Source organism: Falco naumanni, chromosome 4, assembly GCF_017639655.2.
Source record: "Falco naumanni isolate bFalNau1 chromosome 4, bFalNau1.pat, whole genome shotgun sequence".
Lineage (NCBI taxonomy): Eukaryota > Metazoa > Chordata > Aves > Falconiformes > Falconidae > Falco > Falco naumanni.
The window spans coordinates 5,453,972-5,476,736 of record NC_054057.1 but is presented as its reverse complement, the minus strand read 5'-3'; the positions used below and the strand labels follow the sequence as shown (position 1 = coordinate 5,476,736).

The 22,765-nt window shown below is 45.3% G+C and overlaps 1 long non-coding RNA gene across 1 annotated transcript; it reads right to left on the bottom strand.

Moving 5' to 3' along the window:
* Positions 1-12,126: 12,126 nt before the first annotated feature.
* LOC121087669 lies at positions 12,127-12,772 on the bottom strand. Its single transcript, XR_005827699.1, has 2 exons — positions 12,713-12,772; positions 12,127-12,332 (listed from the first exon to the last, which is right to left on the bottom strand). It is a non-coding gene; the product is annotated as an uncharacterized LOC121087669 (long non-coding RNA).
* Positions 12,773-22,765: the final 9,993 nt, after the last annotated feature.

The following is a 22,765-nucleotide window of genomic DNA, read 5'->3' as shown; positions in this document are numbered from 1 at the left end:
GAAAATGCTCTTGCTCAACCAGAAAGGCTGGGCTTGATGCAGGAGAGACTACAGAAACCCTATGACTTGTGTTGCAGAGAGGCCAGGTTAGAGGCATTAGCTGGTTATTACCAGTTTAGCCAGCCAAGGGCACCAGGGATGGGAATAACTCTTCTGTATGTGTTAAACACTTTGCCAAAGCCAGACCTTGGTGTCCTGCTCACACCCTGCTGCACACTGCAGCACACGCTGCAACAGCAGAAGCATTTGCTGATTTTCTTGGATTCAGATAAGCCTTTCTCCAATTAATCAAGAATATCTTGCACTTCTTGAAGGATGCGTTATTATCAGCACTCCAGCCCTGTCAGCATTGTATCCAGCAGGCTTCTCTCTCTGATGCAGTCTTCCTGAGCTGAGACACCAAATGTTGAGCACTGAAATTACTGTTTATCATGTGTGGTTACTGTGCTTTGTCCTTCCAGAAGCCTGAATCCCTGGGGTTAGAAACACTCAGAGGCACCTTTAAAAAAAAACACAAAACAATCAGGCTTATCAACACTTTATCTATATGTTTGTTAATACAATGGAACTTGATCCAAAATAGGGTACAGTGAAAAGACCATATGTCTTCAAAAGAATTTCCTTTGGACCACACACATAAATGTCAGTTTAACAGATTATTTGATTAAAGGAGTTGAGATTCTGCACTTAATTTATTCCTGGCCTACTGCATGTTTCATCACGTGCAAATGTTCAGTTGTTTTCTGGGGACAAAGGGAAAGTTTTTTTCTGTGTTGTTCTAGCCCCTATCTCCCTAAGCAAGCTGAAGAATCATTTTAACTTTGCTGGGGCTTTAAATCGGGTTTGATGAATCTGCTGATTTTATTGGGCAAATTGGGTGTTGCAATAATTTAAAACACCTAACAAAGTTGCTTCTTCTTGTCTTGCTAGCATCGAGTGCTGTTCATATGGTACATTACGGCATAATGCTCAGGTCCGACCTGACAGCATCGTGGCTGTAGGTACAGCATTGTTTGACTCTGGCTCTTGCTCCAGCGCTGGGGAAGGTAACTGCAGTTCATTCGGGAGCACGGAACCCACGGCAGAGCTAGCTGAAAAACAGCCGGAGAGGTGGGAAGGATCAAGTTCATGGCATAAGCAAATACTCTACAAATCATCAAGAGACTAACTGGATGGCCACAAAGAGATTTTTGTCAAGGGTTTTATACAGCTAAAATCAATTCATTCACTTCATCTGTTTTGAACATACTGGGGATGCAGCTAAAGATGTCACAAATGGTTAGAGTTGCCTGGAAACCTTCAAGGTGTCAATTGACCATATTTTTAGGCGCAGGAATGTAACATGGACACACCACAATTTCACCAGTGATTTCTTTAAAAAACGAATGGAGTCAGAAATCTACAAGGGAATAAAAATATCAGGAGAGTGAAGCTGAGTTGAAGCAGGGTAACTCAAAATCAATATTTTGCTTTTAAACTCTTAAGGGGAGGCCCAGGAGGGCTGCACTCATTTTGTCCTCCTTCCTTATTGTCCTCAGAGGATTGGCTGAGAAGTGACAAGGCTGCTCCTGCTTACTGCAGGACATTCCTCACTAACAAGCCACTTGTTAGAGTATTCGGCTGGGCTGCTGCTTCCCTGCCCAGCACCCAGCTTTCATTAAACAGCATCAGACAAGGGTCAAGCTAAACTTGAAACTAGAGACAGAGAGAGGGCTCCTTTCCTCCTGCCGTACGCACGCGTTGAATGCCCCTCTGCCCACAAGCTCAGCTCCACACATGCAAACAGGCCACCGAACCTCCAGCATCCCTGGCACAACCCCCAGGGTTTGCACTCGGGGAGTAAATTCAATCTGAGGTCGCTCCAGAGTCTGGACCAGTGGTGAGGGGAAGAAGTGGCCACATAGCTGTATCTTGCCCCTTTTTACTCCTGGTTATTTGGTCTGTGGCTTTGCCTAATACAGCTAGGGGAAAAGAAGGCAAAACCTTGTAGGTGTTTTTCTAAGCAGAGGTGGACAAAAGGCCAAGAAACTTCTGGGGTGCCATTTTCTGTAGTTCTTACAGTGTAAAAAAAGTATGTCCAGGAAAGGTCCTTAGGCCTTTGACTCCCAAAATGACTCCTCAGGGCCACACACACAAAGCAGAGCCACCCTGGGGGGTGGGTTTCTCCAGGATGAGGGGTACAGACACTCTGCAGTGGTCTAAGCCAAAGATGCTGCATTGAAAAATTCAGAATCCAGGCCCTCGTGTGGTTGCGCTTGCTGGACTCAAGCAGCCGAAGCAAACTACCCATCCCTGCACCAGGGTGAATGAAACAGGAGCAGACTTTTTCCCCCCCACTTGAACAAGGAGTACTTTAGACCAGTGGCTGGCCAGCTGAATTTATGGACAGGCCATTAAAGACTCCAGTTTACCAGTATCAGCTTGTGCACTCCCCTCACCTCTACAACACACAAAAAGGAGCCTGTGGTCCTTCAAGCCCTCACCTTGGCATCATGAGGGGGCTGTGTCATGGCATAGCCTCTTCCCTGACCTGCCAGGCAGCAAACACACCATGAGCAGCGCTACCGAGGAGAGTGGGGGGACAGCAGGATAACAGAGCACGTAAATCCACAAAGCGATCCAGCACCAAACTTCAAAAATTATTTTATCCAAATCCTAAGGTGGTGGGAGCTAAGTGCCTCAGGACTTTCAGAGCTCTGGACCTACAGAAAAGTGGGGTGAGCCCTCAGCCATCACTTCGGGCTCTTTGCAAGACAATACACCAAACCAGAACAAGTGTGGGGTAGAAGAGTCATAGTCCTTGTCCCTGCTCTGCTTATTCCATAGTTAGGCAGGTCAGCAGGAGCTTTGCCGTGGGTTCAAAATCACCTCTTGAAGAAACATCTGCTGCAGGAGGTACAAACATTTGTGGACCCTGGGCCTTGAGATCAACACCAGAGCAGGATGTGGGGGCTGGGTAGCACCTTGGGGAAGCCCAAGTTCCCATCTCCTTGCCCTGTGAGGCAAGGAGAGTTACAGATACAGCCACAGGATTTAGTTCCTACAGTCCTTCAGGCAGCTTGTGAGCTTCTTGGTACAGCTGAAGCACAGAGCTACAGAGTCTTTGTCCATCCAAACCCTTCGCAGCCCGTGCAGCTCAGTTGCCCTGCTGGCAGACAAGGCCAGGCTGCCTGGCGGGAGGCCTTCAGCCCGCAGGCTGCAGCGCAATGCCCGCAGTCACTTCTCACGCGCCACGTCCTGCGGATGGAGGGGTGCTGCGGGAGCTGGCTCCTGTTGGCAACAGAGAAAATTCAAATCAGAGTGGGGATTTACACTGTTTTGAAATGAGCACACACCCTCTGCCCCAGCATTGCTGCCCACTGGAGATTTTCAAAAGACTGACCCAGGCAGTTCCCCCCACCAGCGCTGCCAGCATCAGCGTCTGCAGGAGGACCTCACTGCTGCCCAGCAGAAAACTTGCACCGAAACTTTGCTCCGAGCAGCACAAAGCTTTCAGTTTTGCCTTACTCTTTATTCTTTTTCCTGCACATTTCCAATTGTTTTCTAAATGTTGCTTCTTCCTCTGGTTGCACAGATTTGTAAAACGCCAAATCACCTCAAAGCCTATGAAGTGCTACACTTTAGTTTGATTTATTCCAGTTTCATGACTTTGCCAGTGACACTAAAATGGACCATGCATCGGACTTCACATATGTCAGTGCCACCTCATTAACTGGTTTGTTTAAAGCCCCCAAAGAATCCACTGCCATGCAGATGGAAAATCCCAGCCTCCCTCTTTTCACTGAGATGTGGATTCTCCCCCTGCATATAAGTGTTGATCTGCTCAGTTAAAAAACTTCAAACTCCTAAAATTCTGGTCTTTGACCCTACCCTAAAACTAATTTGAACTATTCTCAGCTGATCTGGAGTTGAAGGAGATGGCTTTTAACTGGAAATACCTTATCTTTAGACAAGTAATTGTTGTTAATTAAACCAGTAAAGAGACATTAGCCTCTGCTTACTTAAGTTTTAGCCTGTGGATTAACAGGCAATCCATGATGTCCTTTTAAATGAGGATGTTCTCATAGCATGGAATCCGACAACCCCAGCACCAATATCCTTTTCCTGTGAGATCTGAAAAATAAACCTTGCGGTGTGGATTGAGAGTAAACTCTTGCACAAAGCACACATTTCTAAAGCTTGCTTTCTGTTTTCAAAACAGACGTACAAGCTCTCCAATTCCAAAAATTATTTCAGCAGTAATAGAAAAAAATTTGTAACCAGTTGCTAATAGAGAAGTTACCATGTGGAAATAGAAAAGGGATGTGTGTTTGTACATGGAGCCTTCCTGCACAGGCACTCCTGAAATTCATGAGTAACGATGCGGGGGTGCTGGAGTTGTAACAGAGAGAGCTTGGAAGAAAATGGAAGAGAAGCAGGCACAAGATTTGACAGTACAAAGAAAAAAAGTATTTATGGTAAAATATTTCACATTGTCTAAAAAATTCAGCTGCCTTGCTGTTCACTTGCAGAAAGACAATGATAACTGTGATAATGGCAAAAATGGTGATAATGCACTGTGACAAATTGCTGGGGAGATGGGAAATGGCCTGGAACAGCCCAGGTAAAAGACACCCAGATGGGGCTGCCAAGCACATTCCTGCAACGCAGGGAGCCCTTGAAGTGCTCCTTGCTTGCAGTGGGGCATATACACCACGGCCAAAGAGAGGATGGATGGAGCTCTGCACTGATCCAGCAAGGTGTACACACACTTACACATATAAAAGTTTTTTACCTGAGGTTTGAATTCCCCAAGTCATGTGTCTTTGTTGCTCTCTAGTTTGGGCCAGAACCAAACAGCACCAGTGAGGCATTATGGCTACCCTTACTGGGCTTCAGCGCCCACAGGTTGGATTCTCTTGTGTACCGTCTTGGGTAGTCGCATTTGCACTGAGGGAAAGTGAACGCCAGCTGCAAAATGCCAGCACTTGACACTTGTTATTTGCTATCAGAAATGTCTGTTGCAAGGTGCTAGTCAATAGTGAATTGACTCCACAGAAAGTTTTCCCAGTGACTGTAAATTGGAGAAAGCCCCATACAACTTAACTAATTCTGCCTGTGAAATATCATATACAAAATCATGTTTCTCTTTTTGCAAATTCATTACTGCGGTCCTAACCAATATCTCTCTGTTCTTTGGAGGTTTATTTCTTCTGTGAATTCCCCTTAAAAAAAAAAAAAAAGACTCAACAACAAAACAATTCTTCTCTATGTTTAAAATTACTATTTCCCTGTCAAATGGCTAATTTTCAATTCTTGTGAAACATGGAAAAAACATTCTGTCTGCACAGAGAATTATTTCCTCCTCAACCACCTTTCCTTGTAATGAAAAATAATTAATGTATCATAGGCCAAGTAAAGCTGAAAATTTACTACTTTACAGAAGTTAGCAAACTTGTTGGAGCTTTTCCCTTCAAGTTTTCATAGCTATGCTTTTTCACAAACAGCATCAGTCTTTTTTCTGTCTCCCTCTCGCTCTGTCTTACATACACACATGATTCCTGTGACTAAATCATGTCAGCAGAGGTACAGTACATGTTTTATACCATAATTTAGATTTAAAATGTGGTTCTGAAGTTTCACTTATAGAAAAAACCTGAATGTGAACCCCAGCTATGATGTATTCTTCAAGAATAGTCCGTCATTTGAGTTACTGAGGAAAGGCAAAGATGAAGAGCAGATATAAAGAGATCAAAGAAAATCTTTCCGCAGCCATTAACCCCCCTCTGTGTTTCTAGTGATGTTGCTACTGACTTTGAATGTCCCGTCCTAGATTTGCTAAAATAAAACTACCAAAGGTTTTTTTCCCCCCATTGACCATCTTGGCTAGGATGGATGGGCGTGCTGAGGGGATGGCAAGGGAAGGAAAAGCAGGGGTGGAATCACAGCTTTAAAGCGCACAGACTGGCAGCTACAGTTGAGACCTTGACCTGTCACACCACACAGCCCCAGTCAGAGGAGATGTGACAAGGAGACTGCACAGCACCCTCACAGCAGGCACTTGCACCCAGGACCTGCCCCTCTCTCTGCCTAGGAGCCACCACAGCAGCAGGGCGAGAGCTGGGGCACAATCTCAGCCTCCCAAATCCGATAGGATCACACAGAAGAGAAAGGTGTATTGGCATTTAAATGGGATCTGAAGCGTGTTTGTTGGTTTTACACGTCTGGCTGAGGGAGGGCAGTAGCTGGGATGACTCCAGACAGAAAATACAGATTCCGGTGCTTTTCAGTCCCAAAGCCTCCTTCAGCAAGTGGAGTTCATAAACCTCCTGGCAGCTCCAATTATGATATCCTCACTCGTAACAAGCAACACCTTACTCCAGGGGAAATCTCTTTGATTTTTAATTTAGCCTAAAGTTGTCACATAGGTGTAAGACACCAAGACTCAAAAGTTCCTGGAGAGTTAGAGAGTACTGGCATTTGCATTTGAATCTCAGCTGCTGGATCCAAGTGCGAGGAAGGAGAGAGGGGGAACAGTCTCTCTCCTTCCTACTTACACTTTTTGCATATTTTATTTTAGCAAGAAAAAGAGTTCTGGAAGAAGAAAAAATACTGGGGTAGGTCCCAATGTTTTTAAAGGCTGTCATCTTAAAAACTAGCTTAAAATGTGTTAATTTTTTTTAAATTCAGGCATTTACATCTTTAGCTGAGTGACTTTAAAGCAGCCTAGTTACAACTTGCCATGAATTACAGAAGAGATTCCAAGTAGTTTCTGTGTCTATCAGCCAAAGCTCCTGCAGAGCCATGGCTTTTTACCACCTTAGCAAGTACAAGCCTCATGTTAAAGATAGGAAATGGGAGCATATATAGTCTCACCACAGCCAGTAACAAAGTCAGGAAAAACATCCAGAAGTCTGTCCTGACTCTGCTTCCTGCTCTGCCCAACAAGCCATGCTTCATCCTGGGATGCAGAGAGAAATGTTGCTTTTTAAACTTATCACAAACCCTCTATTTACTGTTGTAATTCTAGCACTATATGCCTTTGCTCTTCCTTGCAGCATGTCCTTCATTCACCCCCACTGTAGCCGCATGTCCCTGCACACTGTTCGTGCCTCTGCCAAACCTGCTGTCCGAGGGGCCGGCGGGGACCCAGCTGCAGCACAGCTGTACGCGGACAGGGCGTCTGTCCAGCTGCCACTGCCGCTGCTTTGTCCCCCAGACTCACCGCGCCTCTGCAGGGTTTTCTAGACTGAGTGCAAAGTGGAGAACAAGGAAATTAGTGCAAATAGTGGAGACCAGTGTGATTGCATGAATGTTTGAGAGTGTGCTTGAATTTGGTGGCCAACTGGCCACAAAGGAAGAGAGAGAGAACAAGTGAACCCTGACCTCACTGTGTCACAGGCTGTAACAGCTACAGATGAGAGACTGATCTATATTCCAGTTTTTCAGAGGGTGATAAGGATTCACCTGTTTGAAAAGAGATTAGTAGGCTGGACTTTCAACTCTCCCATTTGGGAGCACTGCTGTTTGAAGTGAAATGTTTATTTGCCTTAATGAGACTAATGCAAAAGGGTGTTGGGTATTTGCATAGCAATTTCTGAACCTCCAAAAGAAACCTAGTGATGTCTGAAAGCGTAGAATGACACCCAGCAGCAGATGTCTGGTTTCGAAGTATCACTGTTTAGAAAAATGACATATCAAATCCTTTTTTTTTTTTTTAAATGCAAGGGCAAGGAAACTTTCGAAGTAATTAAGAGAAAATAATTTAAGAACACCAAGGAGACTAGCTTTTTAGAAGTTAACATGTTATTCTAGGGTTCTCTGCCACAACCTACCACTAAGATTTTTAAAAAACAGTAGACACTTACATGGTGCCAGGCAGCATGAGTACTTTCTTTCCTAGACAGCAAGCCATACCAGGGTAGAAACACTTCAGCATTAGAGCATAAACAAATCTGTAAATGATCAGCCAAGAAAACAAATCTGGTCAATTGTCTGACAGTTCCTTAACCGTCCACTGCAAAGTATACGGCTGTTGTCTCCTGCTGCTGCAGAGCAGGGTGATACAATAGCAATAATAAAGATAACAGACAGAAGACTCATTGCACTATGTGGATTGTGCACTTGGTCTTGCAAATCAATTTATGTGTATCTTGTCTCCTTTGCAGGCGATATCTGGAAGGTGAAGAGACAAAGTAACATATCTAAAATAGATGGAATTAGTCCAGAAAATAGGCTCACTTCCATTTTTTGATCCAGTACTTGCCTAAGAAAAAACTAGCTTTGGGGTCACAATACAAATCTCAGTGGTTTACATTGCACATTACTATGCATAAATGCAAATGGCTTCGATTCAGTTAAGTGCATGCCCAGCTTTAGACCTGCGGTTAAGTCCTGTTTATCACAACTAAACACCACTTACAGCACTTTGCTGAGTCAGGGGCTGGATTCAGTGTTGAATATGAATTCAGTGCCCATGGATAAGCAGCCATATGCCATGCGTGCTCTGATATACAATGTTTAATTTCCCAGGGGAAAATAAATCTTGCAGAAATTTCTCTTCATCAACCCTTTTATTAGACACTGCTAGATCTGAGTCCCAGGACAGCACGATTTCCTTAGCTGCAATGGCACGTGTACTCCTAGAAAATATAGAAATTGGCTGGGCACACCAGTACCAGAACTGGTACCAATTCCAACAGCCAGCTAGATCCCGTCTTGCATATTTATTAACAAATGATCAGGAGAAATAAAAATAATTAAAAAAAAAGAATATAGCTGCACCTGGAACAACCTTGCTCTGCCACAAGCCTGCCCTTCCCGGCTGCCCACCGCCCACCAGCCCCTTGCTTTCCTGGCCATGGTTGACTCCACATGTTGGGATGCTGCACAGGAAGCAGCAGCTCGCTGCCCAGGCGGGGTTGGCTCCAGTGCCACGGTGGGGACAGACCCAAGCTGCCACTTTTCCCTCCCTTGCCCACCCCAACCTCTCAGCACATTTACTGACCACTCAAAAATGCCCCTGTGAGCTGAGGGAGACCTGGCGTGGCCCCGAGCTGGAGAAGGGGGAGTCCACACCACACTGCTGCCAGAGCAGGTAAGCTGCAGAGCACACGAAGGAGAAATGCTCCCGCTCTTGTGGGCCAGGCAGGCTCAAAAGGATGCTGCTGGCTGGGTCATCAGGTATTAGTAGAAGGAATAACAACAGCTCTCCTCACCACTGAGCCCACCCGAGCATGCCGGAGGGAAGGCTGCTGGAAAGGAAACCTGCTGCAGTTTTATATTTCCTCCTTTGCCCCTCTCCCTCCTTCTCTCACCTTTTCCAGTTTTAATCCACCAGATACGTTCGTAATGGTTTGGCACCTGATGGAAATGAAGGGCAAATTAACGTGTTCCTTCTAATTGAGGTACCAGCGTTTTCTAAACAACTTCCCTTACTCTCCACCCTGGGAACGTGATACTCCTGCTCAGGCATTACTATTCCTATTTTACACAAGAAGCAACCAAACCCACTCTTAAAAGGATGTTGTCTATGATCTGCTTGCCTTGAAATGCCACGCACTCCCAGGGGCACTCTTCCCCTACCACTGCCGGTGTAGGATGGTACACTGGATGGAAGCTTGCAGACTGCTGACACCTAGGTGCCTGTTCCCTCTCACTACCACCTTTCGCTTCTCCTTCATCTTCTGTCATACATGTGCAGTACGATCTTTTGAGCCAAGATTTTTCTTGTCATGTTCCCGTGCAGCAGCTATGTTGGGTCATGGTAACAGATGTGCACCGGAGTGCTACATGACCAGAGACAAAATTCAAACCACTTTAGTCCTTAGAAATAAGGTTTATTTCTTATCCTGATATTCAAAGACTGATTTACTTTCCTGCTTCCCCACCTTCCCTTGACTTATTTTTTGCTTCATGCAGCAGAGTCCCTCAGGACCCCCCAGGATGAGGAAAATAAAACATCACGGTATCTGTTGCTGCTCTCTCAGATACTCTCTCCCAGCATTGGACAGAGGCTGGCATTTGAAGAACATTTCTTTCATTGGCAACATCTACTTCAGCATCTCCTGTGCCACACCATCTCCCTGTTTGTGTACGGCCCCATCTGTTTCTTCATCAGTTTGTGGCTGGAGAAACCAAGTCAGCTTAAATATAACTAAGAAAAAATAAGGCAAACATTACCCTTAAGAGTGATGGACTCCTGGGTGCCTCTCACTGCATGGCTGGACAAGGCACTGCTCCGTCATAACCAAGAGAGCTGCGCCAGGGCAGGAACAAGCAGTCAGAGAGAAGAAAGCGCTGCTTCAGCCCACTTTGCTATGGGGGAAAAAACGACCCATGGAATCATCCCTGGCTGCTTCAGTACATTTTCAGGCTGAGAAACTTCTTCCATATCCATTTAAGTTACCTTTTCAAACATAAAATAAGTTAAGTCCTCTTCTCTAGAGTTCCTTTAGGAGCAAACCAGATTTGCTAGCACAAAAGTTTTCAGTGCAGTTTAGCCGATCCCTACCCATCTGGGAAGAGAGGACATCTCCAGAAGAAGTAGTCAGGACCAAACACAGACTGGACTGCGGGTCTGGGCAGTCTCCTGTTCTGCTATACACCTGGGTGTGAAGGAACTGAAGCCTGATCTGGGACATGAAACTAATAATATATTAAGGCATTTTCAGAGAGTGAAATTTTTCTTGCAGGCTCCGGGGTTAGCGTAGTCAAAATCAAATCATTGATCAGATTCAGATCTAGCCCTGAAAATGGTGAGCATCTCCTGTTGTTCCCATGCTCCACGGGGCTGCAGTTTCACCACAGAAAATGTCTGGCAGCAAAACAGGCTTGTAGTGCTGCTGGGGTCCCTTCCACGCTCTGCCCTCCTCTTCCCTCTAGCTGTGGCTGCTTAACTCTGCCCCTGCAGTGGGAAGAAATAATCAGGCTGGGTATAACCCAGGAATAACTCAGTAGGGATGCTAACAAATACTGTGTGGTAAAACCATAACCCAAAAGCACATCTGCTGTTTGCTTAGTGTAAATGAGAAGAATTATAAGCACGGACCAGACTGGTTCACTTTATCATTGGGGCCAAAATACCACAAACCAAGCTACTGAAGACACACCAAGCCACACTAGTATGTCCAGCATCTTCATGCCTAGATATTGCTTAATGCCCCAGATGATTTCTGAAGGAAGAAAGAAGATGCATACACAAATAATATCAACACACAAAACCAATGACCCGTACATTGCGAAGAAGGCCAATGCATTAGACCAAGTAGCTTTCTTGCTCCCATATTTCAAATGTTTCTAATCTAAGACATTATAAAAGATGAGAGTGCTTCACTACTGAAACAGCTGCCTTCAAAACTACAGAAGAAAACTTTGTAAACACAAATCAAATTGTGTACACTGCAGGAATGTGTCAATCTGCATCACCAATGGAGAAGAATAAGACAGACATGCTGTAGTGAGAGAATTGTCATCATCTTTGGGTTCTTTTATAAATAAAATAAATATAAAAAGACAAGTAATTTTCTCACCTAATTTTCCTGTAGAACTGATAATTAAGTGTTGTTGGCTGCATCACCAGCACACATTTGTGATAGTTGATATAGTGTCTCTGCATATTTAGAAGCTAAAAATATTCTCTTTTGCTGACTAAAAATACCTGTTTCTTTCCTTCAAGTAATAAGTCAGCTTTTATTTTTTAAAACTTGCCATCAATGAAAAATCTTACATTTTTTTTAATCTTTCATGTATCTAGGACCTCACTGAAAAGCAATTACTGTGTATATTGTAAAATGAGTCATAAGATGCTACAGCATACATTTTTAAAACGTACATTACAAGAACACTGGCTCTGACACAGGGTCAAAGTTTGGAGGGACAGATCTCTGCTCAGGGTAGAAGTCCTTACCTCAGCTGTTGGCCCTACGTCACTCTGTGATGTTTTGCACATCCACTAATTTATCTTCTTACGTGAGAAGCGATGAAAATATCATCACATATGAGGAAAGTATTTGTGGCTTTCCTCACAAGTGTGTACAGCCTCTAAGTGTGGTTTATTCTTCACGCAGCAGCTCAGCAATACCGTATTGCGGAGCCACCAAAGCTTCATGGCTGAGAGCTACACAAAAGGGAGATGAACAGATCAGATAAAAAAACGGGAAGATTTAATTTAAGATGCCCAAGCTGGAGACAGACAGTCAGAGTGTTTGACCAAAAGCTTTTGCACATCCTCAGGAGTTAGGTGCGGCTGTTCCTCTCTCAGTGGCCACAGCTCTGGCTCCCGAGGACAAATTCCTCACACTGTGATGTTACAGTGTGTCTGGGACTCACCTCCAACCAGCCCAACTGTGAGTCTGTAATGAAAAACAATGTCTCTATGCAAATCAAGGGCCCTGACACCCATGCCGGGCATCCAGCACATTGCTTGTAGACACATCTTTCATTTAGTTTCACTTATTTTGGTAAAAAAAAAAAAACCAACCCACCCCCCCCACCCCCCCAACAGATGACATTAAAATAAATTGTGTTTAAACTGAAACCAAGTACTTGTACAGTTTTCCCCAGTATGAAACTTAAACCATTGAAAGTTCCCTGAGTACACAAGGCTTTGAAGAGTGTGTACTTACTACCCGTGACACTGCAAATTTCAGCACTAGTCCACAGTAGCTCCCATGCCATGTACACAGTAGTGCAGTGTTAGCAAAATTGCTGTAATTTACCGCAGTCACCATACCTGATGCTTACGCTGTGCTGTGGGGTGGTTTTTGCCAGCCTGAGTTGGCAAAAGACATGAGAAGAGACTCCCTCAAAACGGTCACGTGAAAATAGCCACAAAGGTATACAAATTACACCACGTGCACAAGTTTTCTTGCTAAAGTAAATAATGAGGTAGGACCAAAGTCCTGATTTAACTCTTCTAACAGGATCAACGGTGCTTCTGCAAACTGTAGTGTCTGCATGCTGCACCGCAAATTGTGTACTAGCCCTTGTCACCACAATTTGCAACTTGGAAAATTAAATTGCTATTGATCCCACCTTATGTTAATATTCCTGCCCATAGGCAATGGTATTTTCAGTAATCCAGTAATGATATATATACATATATATATATATGCACACACACAGAGTTTTCATTTTGGCAATTAAACATCAGGGACTGTGAATCGAAGCCCACAGCTGCCTGCGAGGACAGAAAGCCGTTTTGCCAGCAGTGACCTGTGTGGGCCAAGCAAGGGAGCATCTTGCTGCCTGCCCAGCCTTTACCTACATTCTTGCCTGTTTGCCACTGAGCCTGAGTGTCAGTGTGTGCAAAGCCCTGGTAGCAACCTGATATTCACCAGTGCTACAACAAAAACTAGTATTTTCAGGACCAACAATGCCTTCTTATAAATTCCAGATAACATTTTAAAAGGCATTTCTAATGAAAGGCTTGTTATTTTCCCAAGCAGAGACAGGCAGCCCTGGCTTTCTCCTTTCTGCATCTTCCCTTTTTCCTCATCAGTGTTGTGTAACAACCCACAAGATACATGACATTTATCACAACAGTTCTCATCCATTCACCTGACAATAAGAAATGCCCAGTGGGTAGGCTGGAGGCCTGATATTTCCATTTGTATTTTTGAGTTTCATCATTTCTGTAACCCTTCGTTACCATTGGTATAGCCAAAAGTCAGTGCTTACCTCACACAACAGGCACATCCACATCACTGAAACACATGATCTTCTCAACAGATTGAAAAGGAGCTTGGGTGTGCAGTCTCATTTGTGTGAAGAAGCACCTCCACCAGTATCTTCTGCTCAGCTGACGTTGCAACCAGTCACAGTTACTACCGGGGAAGGTTTGTCAGCCTCTCCTTCCTGTTGGAAGAAAGACATCGGTGTGGAGCAGTGATGAAACCTGCTGTTTCTTTGCCTATGGACAGTTAAGGCCAGGCCCTGCTTGCAGCAAAACCAGATTGAACTACTGCTTATGAAAACACATCCTGACTCCACTTTTAAACAAAGCTCTCTTCATACCTGGCATAATTTTATTGATCACAACATCACCCCATTGGTGTTTGCTCATTACCATCACACATTTTGAGGTACAGTGCATGCACACACCATGCTCAAATAAATCAGGGTAACTACAATTTAATTAAACAGAGTGATTTAAGGCAGAATTAAAATGAAATGACAGAAGTTATGATGGGTTTGTGCCCCAACTTAGTGCCAGTGGAGCTGCTAAGATTATTACTCCTGCATTTATTTGCAGAATGAATAATTAAAAGAAAAGCAGGTTCTGTCTTGCTTAGACATGCCTGTAAATAATAAAATTTCATTAATCATGCAGGAAATTTGTTATATTTTGGTGTATTTGATTTTCCAGTACCAGGCTTAGTTTCTTGCTTCCCAGTCTCCATAGCCCTGCCATCACCACTAGTTGCAGGAGAGGCGGTTTCGCAGGCAGTGGCGTTCCCCCGCAGAAGCTGTAACACCATGCTGCCCAGAGGCATGGTGTGTTGATTGAAGCATGGTCTCTATGTGTCATGTGTCAAGGATGATATGTCACCAAATCATCCTTGCATCTCTATGCAAGGTGTTGAGATAACACTATCAAATCATGGTCTCATGACTGTTTTTTAGTGTCTAATATAACAAATCATCATAAGATCACTCCAGATTAACTTTGGTGGCATGAGTGTTTACTAATGCATATCAAAGCTGGGATCAGTGCAAGAAAAGGATTTCAAGTTTAAGTTTACAATGAAGCAGAGACATGGAGCTGACTTCCGCCTCTCCAGCACAAATTACAAGCGAGTTTACACTGCATTGGGCAAGGGCAGAGGACAATATTTGTGATACGTTATTAATAAAACCTTCCCTTCCTTCTTTCTATGAAGGAACAACTTAATTTTGACTATATTGGTTTGCTACTTGCGGCTGTTAGATAAATTATGTTGTGAGCAAAATGTGAGCTCTGGCTTGTCGGTGGGCTGGTTACTACCTGTACTTACAACTCATGCTGGCTGACCTGACATCCAGTTGGACATCATCATGTTTTTTCACTCCTGTTTTTTTCATGTTCCACAACTGGACACGTCTTCACAGACCCTTTGAGATGGTCCACAATCATGCTCAGTGCTAGTGCAGTGGATGCGGCAGCATGCCATGTCTGTGCTCACAGAAATTTCCCACCCTTCCCCACCAGTTTCCCCCCATGCAGCTGGTGTTTCACATGGCCCCATGATGCATGAGCGAACAGCAAATTATATGATTTGAGGGCAGCATGCTGTTACTTTCAGTTTTAATGTTTTGTCATTGCTGCTTTGAATAGTTTTGTAAGCTTGCCGTACTAGAGTGCTTTTCTTTGTCAAATGGCAGCGTTTATTTTAACAAAGGGGTTGGGGGCAGATGATAGGTTAAAGGGTGATTCTCCCACTTTTAATCCCTGTTTCCTGGAAGGACTGAGATGCCTGCTTCTGTGTTGGTGCCTAACCTCTGCATGGGTCATTCCGAACCTGCTGGACATCACAACCTGCTGCACAGGGTCTTCAGCCCATTCCTTGGCAGGCAGCAACACTGCAGGGTGTTTCATGGGGCTGAGGCATATGAGAGAAAAAGGACAGATACAATCCTCTTCCTCCCTCACGCACCTTCTTCTGCAGCTGGGCAGTATCTGCTTTTGCATGGCTGCATGCTACAGCTGACCCAAAGCAGCTGGGACCCCCTTGCCCAGCAGTGTTTGGTGGCAGCGCTGCCATACAGCATGCCAGGCTGCGCATGGGTGAGCCAGTGCCTAAGCCTCACACACGCCTGTAAGAAAGTGAGCATTAGTGCCTCACTTCAGCCTCAGCCCGGATATGTGTTTGTGCGTATGTGTGTTTTCACAGCCTTGCAAACGAACACGAAGTTTGGTTCTTTCAAGCACTGACAGTCTCACAAGAAAGTGGTAGACTTGGGACATCACCACTGCAGCTCCAGTCTGACTACTGGCCTGGAAACCCCCTGCTCCTTTGCATCTCTGCATCCAGCTGATCTCAGCAGGCACATCCCGCTCTCCTCGGTCCTGCCCACTGCAGCAAGGCCAGGAAAACACGTGTAAACTGGACTGCTGGGAGTTACGGCCATCCGAGGCACACAGGGGGTTGTAAGTGTTACTGCCCCTGCCTGCCTGCCCCCATCCCAGAACCAGGCAGCAGAACGCTGGCTTGTTACCTCACTGGCTCCCAGGTTACAGCCACCAAGGGCAGAGAAAAGCCGCTTGCAGAAGGGGGTCGGACTGTGAACTGTGGCTGCAGGTGCTGGTCTCGACTTAGCGCTGCTGTGGCCAAGGAGCCACCCCGAGCAGCGGAGTGGGGCGGCAGCAGCCTGTGTGACCTTGCACATGGCTGTGGGCAGCTTTCCAAGTGCCTGCCTCTCAGCCCAGTGTCAGAGCTGGGTTTGCAGCAAGTTTCAAGCAAGTGTAGCAAAGACTGAAGGTCCTGGCTAGCAGTGCAAGCACAGATTGCTCTGAGCCATCACCCAGCCTGGCCGGGCTTCCTTGCCTGTTGCTGAATAACGTGGAGTTACCCCTGCTGCAGACCCACGCCTTGGTGTCCCCATCTGCAACACAGAGCCCACAAGACTTCCCTTCCCTCTTGAGGCATTGCAAAACTTTTGGACCCCAAGCTTGAGCCGGCCTTACTGGTGTTCAGCCAATGATGCTGAAGGCAAAACTACCCAGGACCTGGGGGAAGGAGAGAGGCAAAGAAAAACTCTTCATGTGGACCCACAAAAGAGCACCACAGATGAAGGCATAAATGAAAAAGATCTTCATTTTGGAAAGGGTGAGTGCACTGAGGCCATCGTAAGACAAAGCAAAATAACCCAGCTGTGACTGGCACTCTGGCAGCCACGACTTCCCCACTTGCAGCAAAGCATTGCTCACTGGGAGATGCTGGTTGCTAAACGGCCTTGGAAGAATTCACAAAACTTTTGAGCTGATACAGAACTGCCTTCGCTGCCAGCCAGCCCGCCCCACAGGACAGCCGATGTCCCAGGAGCGCAGGTGCTGGGTGCCTCCGCACTGCAGCAAGGGGAGGGCAGTGCAGAGCCCTGGGCTGTGGGAATCTCCACGATTAGAAATGACTGCTCGTCCAAAGTACTACAATTACCACTTCAGGTGCTCCTCTCTGATAGACCGTGGTTTCTTCCATCACCTGAGCAAGCCAAGCGCAGAGAGCATCAGAGGCTGCATAATGTTTTTATCTATTAATCGTTCTTTGCAGCATTCCTGGGTAAGTCAGAGAGAGCAACTAATCTTTTGATTTCCAACACAACAGCAGCTTGTAATCCAAGACTGCCCAAATCAGAAGAGTACAAAACTTTAGCTTCAACACCCTGCTTTAATTTCCTTCAGCAATTTATCACCTCTTTGCAGCTCACACATACAGAACAACGAGGAAAATTTCTTAACACCCCTTTGGCAAGCCACATGGAAGCAACTGCCACAGTATTTTTTTATTATTGTTTGCAGGGCCTACGGCAAAGCAGACTTAAAAAAAATGAGCACCCAAAACCAAATTAAACTAGGAAAAAGAAATAAAAAATTAAGTACCTACCTTCCACAGGCAAGACACATGCAAAGAGCGTGAGAATCCACATGAAGGGCAACATAATTTTTCTTCCAAACAGATTTATCCTGGAAAACATACTGAGAACAGTGTGATCTCCAAATAGCTATTTACACTACCTACATACACACGTTTGTATGTTCATATATTATATATTTATACAAATTATTTTACACACATTAGAGCAGGGTGTTGCTTGAAGTTTCACGTAGGAGCAGGAAAATGGGAAGTAAAATTCACTCCCTGCTCCAAATCCACTGGTGCTGCATATTCGTTTACTTTTCTTCTATTCTATGGCTCTCCTTTTCTATTAAACCATCTAGCCCAAGCTCAGGCAGTCTGTGTAATTCCAGCATGGATGGATTTGCCCTTGTTATTTCCCATTCATATGGCAACTGATTCTCTAATGAAGTGAATACTGAGGGCTCAGTTCTTTGTTGCTCCATAGCCTACATTCTTATTTTACAGCAGTGTGAAGTGGTGGTAAAATGATGCCTTACTAATTGGTAGTATTTTACACCCACTAACCAAACTCTTGGAAGCAGCGTTAATGATTACGCAGAGTGCAAAGCCAGAAGAATCAGACCTTAGGGGTTTCTGGCAAGGAGTGGTGGGAGCAAATGCAGCTCACTGGACTTGTAGCACTGCAGCCTTGCTGCACAGGTGCTTGAGCAGCTCATTTAGTGCCCTCCATGACCTGCTTGTAGCCATGCAGACATGCAGCCTTCTTTGGACTAAGGCTGTAGTTGTGCATTCTCTAATTTGCAATTTCATTGACAGGTTTTATGGCCAGGATTTTAAGTCAAAGGTGATGGCTCTTATTCAAGAGTCATCTTCCCGCCCCATGCCCAACACAACGGCACATTTAAGCCACATTAAATGCCAGAGACACATCCAGCCCAGATTTGAGACCATCATATGACAGACATGTCTCCACCTGCCCTGGAGCTTGTAACCCTCTTGCTGCTGAGATTCATGCCTTTTGCCCCATGTGAGTGTGACCAGGTTAATTAATTCTCCAGCATTCACCCCTACAATTCTTAACTGTGCTCTGATGAGACACATTTCCACAAAGCTACAGCAAAGAGCAACAACTTCATTTCCCACCCACACTTGTTTATCAGGTGAGTAGGCAGCCAGAGCACTGAGCAGAAGTGCCCCACCATTTCTGACTGCTTTGCGTACCTGGGTCTCTGGAGCTTTTTGTCTGCTTGTCAGACCATAAGTTCTCCAAAGCGAGGAGTGTCTTTCTGTTGGGAATCTGCCCATCTGCTTGTATAGCAGAGTCCTGATGTGTGAGCAGGACACAGACCAATCTTTCATCTCTCATACAGACAGCATGTAGAAAAAAAAAAGAATTCTGCTCAAATCCTTTCAACTACTCACTTCTCTGAAGTGTTTTCTTACACTACAGGGTGAACATTTCACATGGGGCAGGTAACTGTTCCCATTACCCTTTGCTCTCGAGATTTTTTTCATGCAACATGTCTGCTGCAGAGGAGAAAAGCACTTGTGTTCCTGTATTTTGCTCTCGAAGCCTCTCAGTAGGAGGCAGAATCCCCTCTCTTCTATCTCTGTCCTTGATGGGCTTGCAAAGCCCACTGAGAAGAGGCTGACACGCAATCTGCTAAGTGCCAGCATCACGGTTCCCTGCTGTGCCCTATCTCCTGCATGCGCAGTAAACATTCGGCTGCTTATAGGCACTGGTGTACTGGTACTGGGGTATCGATTCAGCCTTTCAGAAACAAGGACTATAACTGTCATGTTATTTTTCTTCCCGGGACCACCTACCTGTTGGTAGTCCTACAGAACTGTTAATGCATGATCCAAACACTGACAAATTTGCTTACAGAAGAGTTTTCCTCTTATGCTACATGTGATTTGTACTAGGTATGTATGAGCGTGTGAGTTTCTATTGCTAATACCAGAGGCATAAGTGAGCGTTCATGTGTACAGACTCATGATGCTTGCACAATGAACCCTATGTAATCCTTAACAGAATATGGTATCAGGCATTGTGTCTCTTTTGATTTGTCTTTTTCTTTCCTTATTCTACATACAGTGCACTTCCAAAAGGAGTTCTTCCATTGCACACAAGATTTCCTTGGAGAAGGAGGAGGACGAGGACGCATCTACTTAGTGTTTGGCCTCTTATTGAGACTTCTAAGCTGCCTGCCCCAAGCGTTCCTGATAGCCATGGCAGAGGCGAGGTTTCACTCCACCCTGAGAGGCACGATTTCTGTTCCACTGTCTCCAAAGACACTCTGAGGTATTTGGCTTTCACCTGCCTCTGAATGTCTACGATGCAGCTTGATGCTGCAGCTATGCTGATCCAAGAGCTGCCAAAACCCCTGCCCACACGCCCCCCCAATGCCTGCGCAGGGGATCTAGCAGCCCTGTGGCTGCTGGGGACCCCGGCCAGTGCACTCAGATGGGATGGGCTGTAGAAAGGGGCCTTCCCTTTCAGCAGCACCCCACAGGTAGAGAGGTAAGGACAAACCGTGCCCCTGCACTCGGATGAAAGGAATTTTACTTTTACTTCTACCTTCCTATTCTATTAATTATTTTTAAATTTCTTCAAGATCTGCCTCTTCTCTCAGTTTTCTTCTCATGTCTCTATCATATTCCTTTATTTCCCCTCCCCTCCCCATGCCCTTGCTGCAGTTTTTCTTCCCTCTGCTTAACGTACAGTAATGTATGAGAAAGACAGACAGATAAAACATTCCTGCACGCTGGATGGGGCCCAGCCGTTAACACAACCACACATGTCCCTGGAAATGGGCTCACAGCCAAAGTCTCTAACTTTTACCTATGTTGAACTCTTAAGTCCAACTAGTATTTAACTAAATCAGAAGGCGTAGCTATGCTATGGGTGAAAGTAGAAAACTATCCTGCTGGGATTTTTTGAAAAATTGTTTGAACTTGTAAAACTCTTTCTAATTTGAATATTATAAAAGGAGACTTTGATCCATTTTTGGACTATTCCGGAACACCACTACACCTGTCCAAAAACAAATACCAAGGCCCTGCCTTGGTCTTAGGGGTGCAGCTGAGACACAATTTCTTGAGGTTGAGGAAGTCCTCTGGCAAAGGATCCATACAGGCTTTCCCTGGTCTCACATCCTTTCCCCAGGGAGATGGGAAACTGGCTTGGATGGAACTTTGGTCTGACCCAGAATGTGGAGTTATCAGCACTCCCCAGAAACACCTATACAAGCATCTCCATCAGCATCTACCATGAGTGAAAAAGTTTTTCTTTGGTAAAAGAACTGAAAATTCAGCATCATGAGAGTTTTGCCAGCCTTTGCAGCTAAGGCTGCATGGGCATGCGCTGAATGAAATGACCTGATAAGTCAGGAATTCACACCATTCTTTTAATTCATGTATCTGAATTAACTCATGTATTTGAATATCAATACTCAGGAATCACGTAGTAGGCCCTTATTTGTCTGGTGGAGTACTCTTAGCTTTGTTTACTTTGTTTTCACTCCAGCCAGATCTCAGAAAAACAATCATACCTGAGTTTAGAGTGAAAAATCAAGCACTGCAATTTTGCTGCAAGGCAAACTCCGAGTAACTGACGCCCTGGGGCAGGCTTAGGGGGGGATTTGATCCTACCCACCCGAGAGGGATACAGCCACGCAGCGGAGCAGCAGTGGTCAGGAGCTGAGGTATGGAGAGGCAGGCAGCAGTCCTCAACACCGACCTGTCCTCCCACCAGACCCACCAACGCTGTTGGCACGGAGGGTCACTGGAATTGACACCTGTTTCGGAACAGACAACTACTTAAAACCACCTGTGGAAATCAATGCGAAAATGGCTTATAATGGAAAATTCAGTAGTGCTGCGAAGAATGGATAAACCTGTGCTGGAAAAAGAACACCAGACAACACTGGCTGATATACCTATGCTCTCCACATGAAGAGCTGCTTCTGCCTACAGCAACATGCTTTTGACAGTGCGGCTTACACAGATACCCCAAACTAAGTAAGTTATACTAGTCAAAGCTTTTAGTTTTCCCTTAGTGTAACCACATCCACAAAGGGCTTTTGGTAGTATAGAAATGCTGTTACAGAAAGATCACACTTCTAATCAAGAGTATTTTTCTGGTAAGAGTTGCCAGAGTGTGATCTTAAAGCACTTTACACTTGTGATTCTCCTCTGTCGTGCTCATACCCAGCACAGCGCTGCAGGAATCGGGAGCACTCACACAACATCAGTCGGCAGCCTTCCCTGGTCACACAGCGTGTGCCCAAAGTGTATATTAAATACCCATCAATATTTGGCATGAGGAACTATACGCCATCCCACTGCCACCCAAAGCCATTTCAGCCTTAAAGCTCTACCTGTACAGCTTTAAATGAAACCTGCACCTGTACAGCTTTAAATGAAACCTGCCGGGGACTGCTCCTGGCCACCGAGGCCAGCCAGCACAGTATGGCTGCATCTATGCTACCGGCCGCTCTTCTCTTCCAAAACCATGTGGCTGCCTCCGATCTGGTCACTGGGAACGGCCCACGCTGGCCCCCAAGCACTGCCTGCAACCTGCTGGGAGGGCTGCTGCCTGCTTGGACCGGGTACCAGCACAGATGACCGAGTTCCCGTTCCAGGGATTTTCCCTGCCACTGTTTTTTGACTCAGATGGACGCAGACAAGGTGTCTGCACAGACTGCAAATTGCGCTGAAGATCTTTGCCTAGGTTATTGCACAGAGGGGTTAGGGCTCTATAGGCTTGGGTCAGCAAACAGTCTTCACAAAGAACAGTTCAGCAAAGTGTTTACACATACGCTTAGCTATAACTCAGCTGAAATCTGTGATAAATAAGCCCTGTTTCTGTGCTTTGCCATAGCCAAATGGAAGACCAGTAGGAAATGCAGGTCCTCTGGATGCCTCTAGCAGCCTTGCAGCATATACATGGTACATGTCATGGTGTCCACACAGCATATAACCAGAACCTGCCCCACTTCGACCACGAAGATGGTGGCTCTGCAGGTCTGTTATACCCCCACAGTGACTTGACATATGTCCCAGTGACTTGACAACTCTTCAGAGACAAGGAAATGGAGAAACCACAGAAGAATGCAACAGCCACAGCTACTGTGAGCTGTACAAGCTCTGCAGGGAAAACTCATGATTTTTACTAGACAAATTAAGACAGCTGGCAATAATAGACTTTAAAAAAAAAAGAAAAA